The following is an 8,796-nucleotide window of genomic DNA, read 5'->3' as shown; positions in this document are numbered from 1 at the left end:
TTCCAGGGTCAGGAATTTGGAAGGCTACCTATTTTGTGTGTCTGTATAAATATATGTCTGTGTGCATAAATTATATCTTCTAAAAATGTCTTTTTTTGCTGGGAGGAAGAGAAATCTACTTGCAAATTTACATCTTGTGACATTTCCTTACAACTGCATGCTAGTGTATGTACTGCTAGAGGCCAGCCCGTCATTTCTTGGTAAAAAGAACCTTTCAGCTCGGTTACCTCCTGTAGAGAGCTAATTTTCCAGCAGTCAGGGTTGATCTGGATAAATAATTAGAGAAAGCAAGAGAGAGAGATGAAGATGATCACATCAGTGCTGTCTGTAATTCAGTTAATACAGCCAGACCCTGTGATTTCGTGTCTGCATCGTACTTGCGTGGTCTCAAAAGCCGCAGAGGCAAGCAAGCAACAAAGCCAATCGGTTTCATTTGTCTTGGAAGAATTAGCAGCACTTTTCATTCATTTGTAGAAAGCCAGCAAACAGCTGCAGCATGCATCTGCAGGACGAGAAGGTGATTCTTGACACGTTCGCTCTTCCCACCCCACCGCCCCTCATACGCAAAAATTTCATCACACAATTAATGGATGGGTATCGCCATCTTTAAGGACAGCACTTGTGTTCTTTGTAGTTTGAGATGTTGCGGTGTTTTTATGTTGGAGTTAAAATGTGTCTTGTACAGCGGGGTGAAAGCCGGCTAGGTGAAGCTGACCATTTCAGCATTTCTTGATTGATTTATTCTAAAACTGGTCAGAATTATCTGATACCGATACTAAACTGCAGAGGAAGTGTGCCTGGTTCTTTGAGCAAGCAGTAGCATTTCACATGACTCTTAACTGTATCTCTTCCACTGATGTTAAAGCAAACTACATTCTTGTACAGCCTTTGAGGATGTTTTTGTTACTGGTGCGTATTTGTCCCTTCTGTCTACAGTGTTATAAAGGGGTTAAAAATACATCTTTGGTTCACTGTATTCCCAGTGGTAGCTCAATTGCATTTATACAGGGATCAGATTAAAATAGGTCAATATCTTTTGTGGAAGGTCTTTTGACACTTTGGTGCATGACTGCAATATGCCTACCTTGAGGATGAATGGACCCAGAGGAAATCCCTGCATTAACAGAAACAGAACCTCGGGATACTTTAGGATCACGTTCCTTTATTCATCATCTAAATCAAAGGCTTGACAGAGGATATTTTTTCATCATGTCAGGCTAAATAATACTTTATGAGGTGACAGATAACTTCTGCTGAAGAAATAAACCCATGTATTTAGATAGTCAAACATCTGACTGGTGTGGTTCTATTCTGTTCTTTAAACTGAATCATTTGCATAAATATATATGTGTATATGCTCTAGCTGAAATGTTTCAGAACCTTATTAAAAAGAAAATTGTGTATTCAGGAATTGCCTTATGGCAGGAAGTCTTTGTCTGCCTGTTTGCTTTATTGCAGTTGTTTACTGCCTTGAATTGATTTTGTCTACCAAATCAGTATATTGAGGATGGCTGGGGAAGGCAGGGTGGAGGGAGAGTGCAGTTCTGCAATTAGCAGTACCAAGAAGCTTTTTTTCTGCCTCACGGTTTGTAGGGGTTCTTTTTTGCCTTTTAAAAAATAAATAAATTAATTAAAACCCCTTGGAATTTCCATATTATAAAGAGGAAGAGACTTCTCTTCGATATTATGGTGCCATTAACATCTATTAATAATGCAGACAGGGTAAGTAGCTAGAGTTGGAGCTCCCTGGGGGCCTCGTAAAACAGATGTGCGCTGTATCTTCCCGGATTTGATAGCTGCTGGGGTCGAGGGGGTCGCTGTGATTCCCATTTATTTCCTCTGGCAGCGGTTTTCTAATTTAAGCACCTCTGTCTCCTGGCTACAGTTGCCTGCTGCGATGTGGAGGGGGTGTTCACGCATTGTCATGCCTGCTGCCAGAAAAAGGGGGCACAAGCTTAGTGGCCCTGCCTCAGCATTGCCTGTCCAGCTCACTGACTCTCAGCGCTCTCTTCAGATGCCTTTTCTGTTTAAGGTGGTGGAACCGGGCTCTTTTGTTGGGTTTATTTTGCAAGAGATATCAAGGTAAGTGTTTCTTCCTCCTTGCAGACGCTGATGTATTTTTGCATGGGAAGGAAGAAATATTGCAGCTTGTGAGAGCAGGTAGTGTGTCGCTTGAGGTGATGTCTAGCCCTCGGTGGGAAATGTAGTTGCCGTATCCCCTTTCTCAAGATTTTACTTCTCTGTTTTAAGGCAATATATTCATGGTTCTGCCTCTGAATAGGTAGCACTGCATATTCTTTCTGTAGCTGTCTGCAGGGAGGGTGGGGTATACCAGAAGGACTTAAAGTATTTCATTTTTTAATGCTATTTCTTTAATTGCGGAGTTTTCTACGTAAGTAGTGATAAAATGCTAGTGTATGGCAAAATGTCTTTACAGTCAATACTATATTGGATGTATTCACATCACACAGGTTTACGATTGTCTTCAATCAAATGAGATGTGAATGTGTGTCCTTGTGTGCACTTGCATTACAATATAGTCTTGCTGTATGCATTTAAAGGTAGAGGTATGCAGGTATGCACTTTTGCTAGCTTGTCACCGGGGGGGGGGGGGGGGGGGGTTGGCGGAGGAATATCCTGGTAGCAGGTCCAGATCCTTTTCAGCTGTTTCCACCAGCTGCACATTACAGTTAAAAGTTCAGAAATGTGCAGAAAGGTAATGTAACTACTTGGAAAGGACAGACAGAACAGTTACTACTTCACCTCTTTTATTCTTCCATTAGTATGTGTGCAAATGACCATTAGTCTCTTGCAGTGAGGAGTACTGTGTTATATAGGGAAGCATAGTTTCTGCTGTATATCCTACAGTAATACCCTCAGCTGAGAATCAGGTTGCTTCTGTCATTTCAGAAAGATAAAGATACATCCAGTAGAAGGAAACAACAGAGGCGTGGGTAGGGATTTTTTGGAAGCGCTGCATAAGCCAGTCCATGGGATTTCAACAGGCAACCCTCAGAATAGTCTGAATGGGCCTTACTCTTCCCCCAAATGCATTGAAAACTTAAAATTTGCCTCTGGCTTATCACACATTTAAAGCCCCTTGCTGTTCTGCTGTCTTCCTGTATACTGAGACACTGTGTATTAGCTTATCTGTCCTTATGAATGCGCACTGACATAACGGGTGCTTCATTTAAGTGTCCAAATCCAAAAGACAGAAATTAAATAATTTAAAAAAAAAACCAAAACTATGTGAAACTTGGAGGGGAAAAATGACTGAAAAGCAAAAACTGCTCTTTATATAAAACTTATTTTTCCCTTTTATTAGATCTGGGCTATATTGCAGATAGCTGTCTTTTTTAATATATTGACTGTTCCTCTTTCTGATAGAATTCCAGTCTTTTATTAATATCAGTCAGACTTCAAATAAAAATGTGCAGATTTTACAAAACATTTGAATTAAGTAATTAAATGTGTGTAACTTTAAAATGAGCACACCTGCAAATAACTTTAAAATATAGCCATTTTTTGGGGGGAAACTTGCTGTCTGTTACTTCTGGTAATTTTGTTTGCTGAGTAATACAGAACATTTGCAGAAGAGGTCAATAAGGCTCATAACTGATAGGTTTGAAAGAACAATAAAATACTGTCTGGTTTTAATCAGGGACTTGAGTTCATGTTTTTTATTGATGTTTTGCTAACTTATAATCTGTTTGGTAAATTCTGTTATGTATTCATACAATATTTCTATCGTTTAGCCCTTTTTTTCGTGAAATCAGTATGTGAAGCTATGGCTGCTGATAGTGCTTAATGATTCCTTTTTTCCTGGCTCCATAAAATAATCCCTTCTGAATTAATTGAAGACCTAAGCATTAACCAGCATACAGAGGGAATTGTAGAACTGAGCTGTATATTTTGTACTTCACCTATTGTTTGTTAAAATCAACAAACCTAACCCACTTTTGTGGTTGTTGTTGTTTGTGGTATCACTCACTTATTTGAGCCCTTTTTGGATTATCAGTGGCGAATTTCACATCCAAAAATACAGTTCAGATGCGTAACATTTGGTGGTTTAATATTTAATGACTGATTATGATTGAGATTATATATATTCTTCTTTGCCCTGGTAAGAGTTTCTCTGTGAAATTAAGACAGACTGTGTGGATTTTGTGGTGTTGGTGTACATTTTAGTGTACATTTTCCCTTTATTTTCCCATAAGGGGAAAATACACATGCAGGTATGATACAGTAACAGGAAACAGTAATTTTAATGACTTTTATACTATGCTTGTCCTCTGGATGATCAACATTTTTGTAATTTAATTTTTCTTTTTTTAGGTAGAATAGTAAACCAAGCTAGAAGCAAAATTTTCTGCTTAGGGAACTTTGCTGAATGTAAAAATACATTGCGAGAAGTCTGGCTTCCACCTTCTTTGGGAAACAAAGGAAAGATCCTCTTTCCTTTGTTAATGATGTTTATCATCTTTAACTCATTAGTTGCTGAAGGTAAAGATGAAATGTTGGAGGGATTAGAGATGATTCATTGATATAATTTACATAGATTATTTGAGGAATGCCTGTGTGTGGGTGTTTTGCAGATAAAACACAAAAATGCATAAGCAGTAGGCATTGCTCCTCCTTAATGCTCCTTAAAGAGCACTGAATTTTTATCCTGTGTTTGATGTGTGTTTGATGCCTTCTAAATAAAGAACAATTGCAGGACTGCTTTTTATCTGAACTTTGGGTGAACCCTTGTGTAAAATGGAAATGCTTTGTGAGGCATCCATGAGAAGGTAATATGGGGCTGCTGTATATGGCAAGCTGTGATTTGGCCTCTTCTGAAAATGTATCATCGTAATTTTGTCTGAGCAGTCTTAATTTCGAAAAGGTAACCTTTTTCAAGTGACAGTCTGCCAAACAGGATCAGTTATGGTTATATAAAAATATAGAGATATACAGATCTTCTTCCTTTTAAATTATCTCCTTTTTATTTACATGTGGAAGCAAACAGTATGTCCAAAATGCAAGGAATATATTTTTCCTTTACCCAGGAGTAGCACTTCTGCATGATGCATAGTCTTTGCTTTTTCAGAATCCAGTGTGTTTGTTTTCTGATTGAATTTTAAAGCACAGTGTTTCAGTGGATGCTTCAATATGTTGCATTTTGCTTACATGGGATTTATAAACCCACAAATAATTAGCACTTTTTATTTATTCCCATTAAATCATGCGTACATGTTCCTTGAACGTTATGCGAAGGGGAAAAAACCTCTTCCTTCTAGTGACTGTTCTGCTTTTGTGCGAGATACTGCAAACCTCTAACCAGGATCCGTACTGTAGCTGCTTATGATAACCTCCAGCATGTTGATGTGAGGGGAGGAGCAGAAATCTTAACAGCTCGCACTCCAGACACCCACGCTGATTGCAATAGAGGAAACTTTGTACAGCAGCAAAACAAAATAGTAAATAGAGAGTCAGGAATTGTGAAAATGTGGCAAGTTATAATTATGAAGAGGATGTGCATTGAGCTGAATGCTTCTTTGTATGTGACACAAGTGAGATTATTTGCAGGGGGAAAATCCTCAAATTTATGTATTTCATTTACTTTTTGCAAATGTTTGTTTCTGTGTTTCCTAATTTCTGATTGACTTCAAAAGGAGGGCATTCTTCTCTTGTTTAAAAGTCAGGTCCAAGGACAAAAAGATGCAGCATTGGTAGCGACAGCTGAAGAGCAGCAGTGATTCTCTGAGGATGTAATTTTCCCCATTTTTCTCTTCTGTTCAAGTCAGATACACACAATCATACATATATTTCTATGCGGCTTTGTACATGGCAGCATGGTTGTGGATGCGCCTCGGAGTCTGCAGGGGTTCAACATGCAGGTACCAAGGATGTACAGTGACAGTGCTTCCAGTACCCTTTTTGAGTTTCCACATGTGGAAACTTGTGTTGCTTCTCCCAGAATCTTCCTTCAGGGAGGAGATTATTTGGATTGCAGAAGGATATAGATTAGTTGTTTATTGAATGTTCCTGGAAAGACGGGAGGCTACATTTGTGTACAGAATAGGAGACAACTACTGATTTATGCTATAAACCACATGTAGCTTATAAATTTGTGCACGATGAATGTCTGCATTATACACTCTTTTCCACTTTATCCATGGACAACCCCCATTCATTTGTCTCCCTGAGGACTGCTGCAAATATTCCAAACACCCAGCCCTTTTAAAATAAAATAAAACCTGCTGATGTTGTGGGTTTTTATTTTCTCCTTGCTGAAATGGTGAATTTCCCCCTCCACAGATCATGCCTCTCTCTTGCTCATAAGAGGTATGGACGTGGTTGGCATGTTGTAAGCAGCCTGACCAGGACAGGGAGACAAGGACCCCAATGCTGGCTGTGGGGCACAGCCTGTGCCAGAATGATGTGCACTGGGCTGTGTGTGCAAGAGGATGGGGACTGTGCTTTGTGTAGAGCCCCTTGTCTCCATCCTTTTCGAGGCCCCTGCTCTTGGTGTTCTAATGGGAGGAGGAGTGCTGCCTTTTGGGGTTGAAGTAGTTAAGAAAATGTGTCTGTACCAAGTTGCCTTGCCTGTGTGTATTTACTAAATTGCATTTTGTTAAAAGGCAAAGTCACTCTCCTGACACTGTAGCTGCTTTGCTCTGACCTTCCCTCAAGGGCACCTGTTATCCCAAAGGTATGGTTTACTTCAACGAGGATATAACATCACTGTCCCTCCCTCCTGTCTGTTATATGCCCCAGCAGTTAATTTCTGTGTGAAACAACTTATCTTTGCATGTTTAGACCATGAGCCCCAGATAGGGAGGTTAAACTACTGTGCATGACAGTTGTGTACATGAAACTCTTCATTAGCCTCCGTACAAAACGAAAGGAGAAAATAGATGTCACAGAGCAGTTTCTGCCCAGTTTTGTTTCTGCAGCAGATGAGTGGGAGTGTTCAGATACCTCAAGTACCTTCTGCAGCAGCAGTGTGCAGGTTTTCAGGCAAGTCTCATGTCCAGTGCTAGATGATAGGGACTGCAGGGGGACCTGGTTGCATGGCTGAACGATCAGGAGCTGGGGTACCTCTCGAGTCAAGGCGGTGTCCCCAGGCCTGAGCATCACCATGCCTCTGCATTGCTTTGGCTGTCACCCTTTGCTGCCTCTGAAATCAGCAGAGCCTGAACCTTTGTGAGACCATGCCCCCCGCAAAGGGGCTGGAAGTGCTCAGTGCATGGTTAAAGAGGTCTTGCATTCATGTTGAGTCACTGCCAAAAGCAGTGCTAAAGCCCACTATGTCTGGCAAGTTGACACATCGTTTTCTGCTTGAGCAACAGGGTTTTTTTTTTTTCAACATCTTGCTAGTTCTTTGCTCTGTTAGAGTTTAACTTTGAACCATTTGAAATTCATAAAACATCTAGGAATATGCAGATTTTCATATCAAAAGTCAAATCCAAGAGCCTATTAAATACTACAAGTACTCTGTAATAGGCTTGATTAGGCTAATATTAACTCCAAGTGACACTTCAGTGACATCAACTGTGACAACGGAAGTGACATTTCTGAACTGCCTTGTTTTTAGGGAGAATGTTGATCATGGCTTTTTCAATTGTCCCTGTGGCATAACACTCATAGACCAACGTATTTCTCGCAAGTGTGACATGTACCTTCTCTCTGGTTGCGGGGGTGTGATGGTCAGACTTGCTGCTGCTTGGTAAGGTTCTTATGCTGACAATATGTACTGATGGCATTTCTGGCCACAGAGACCTAGGGACTTCTGTTAACCTGTTCAGAATTAGATTTCTTGAGAAACAGTTCTTGATTAGGTATCAGTATGTTTACCAAGGCAAGGAAGAATGACTGCCAATGTTAATGGCTAACCTGTGAAGCAATGGCTTTAGTTGTCTGAGCACATGATGAAAGAGAGTCAACAATGCAGCATTCTGTTTTCTCCTTGGTGGTGGACTTGGTGTTTTGATTCTGGTGTAGCTTTCAAAGGATGACAGCGTCAAATACTTGGCATGCAGAAAGGTGCAGTTCTTGTCACTGTCTGTATCCCTGGTACCATGTAATTCTCTGACTCCCAGGCTCGTACCAGATACAGATAGTGATCTTCTCTGCAAAGTACTATGCAAGTATTTGCTAAGCCCGGTTTTAGATCTTGAAGGTTGTGTTAGTGTCAGTAGTATAGGCCAATACTATTCTTTGAGCATATATTCTGGACAGGCTTCATTCTGAGCAGTCTATAAAAGCAATCTCTAAAAGTGTCCCCGAATCAAGAGCCAGTGACTGTAGGCAATCTTTTCATTGAGGGAAAATTGCACAGTTTTAATGAAACTTGTCTTTTAATGATTGTTTTACCTATGCTTATAGTCACACAGAAGAAGATAGATAGAGAATAATTCCAATCATCAAAGAGATGGTTTAACTGACTTCTCATCTTGGTAGATCGCCATGATTGGAGTGCCATTTCCCAAAAGACTGCAGAATTTCTTGTTTGTTTGCCATGTAGGAAGTGCAACGTGGATTGTAGTTAAGCAGATGGAGTACTGTCATTGTCTTTTCTGACTGACTAGAAATAATCACATCTGCTATTTTATTATTCTGTTCTCTTCACCTGCTCAGTCTTAGCTTTGAAGGCTGTGGAAATACAGGCTTGTCCTTTGTCAGTCCGTTCCCTGGACAATGTTCACAGCCCATGGTCAGTTTGGCTGATAAATTCTGCTGTAATATGTCATAAGCCTGGGTAGGAACCTAATTGAATTGTCCTGTGCTTCCCTTTTGCTACCCATCTTTCAG

General features: G+C 40.2%; 1 long non-coding RNA gene across 1 annotated transcript; it reads left to right on the top strand.

The window, feature by feature from the left end:
* Positions 1-1,592: 1,592 nt before the first annotated feature.
* LOC134155924 (uncharacterized) lies at positions 1,593-8,550 on the top strand. The gene is made up of 5 exons (XR_009961774.1): positions 1,593-2,082; positions 4,336-4,462; positions 5,280-5,879; positions 6,624-6,694; positions 8,371-8,550. It is a non-coding gene; the product is annotated as an uncharacterized LOC134155924 (long non-coding RNA).
* Positions 8,551-8,796: the final 246 nt, after the last annotated feature.

The sequence above is a fragment of the Pezoporus occidentalis genome, unplaced genomic scaffold (assembly GCF_034315485.1).
Source record: "Pezoporus occidentalis ecotype Australia unplaced genomic scaffold, CSIRO_AGI_Poc_V1 ctg80, whole genome shotgun sequence".
NCBI lineage: Eukaryota > Metazoa > Chordata > Aves > Psittaciformes > Psittacidae > Pezoporus > Pezoporus occidentalis.
This window is presented reverse-complemented; position numbering and strand designations above follow the sequence as displayed.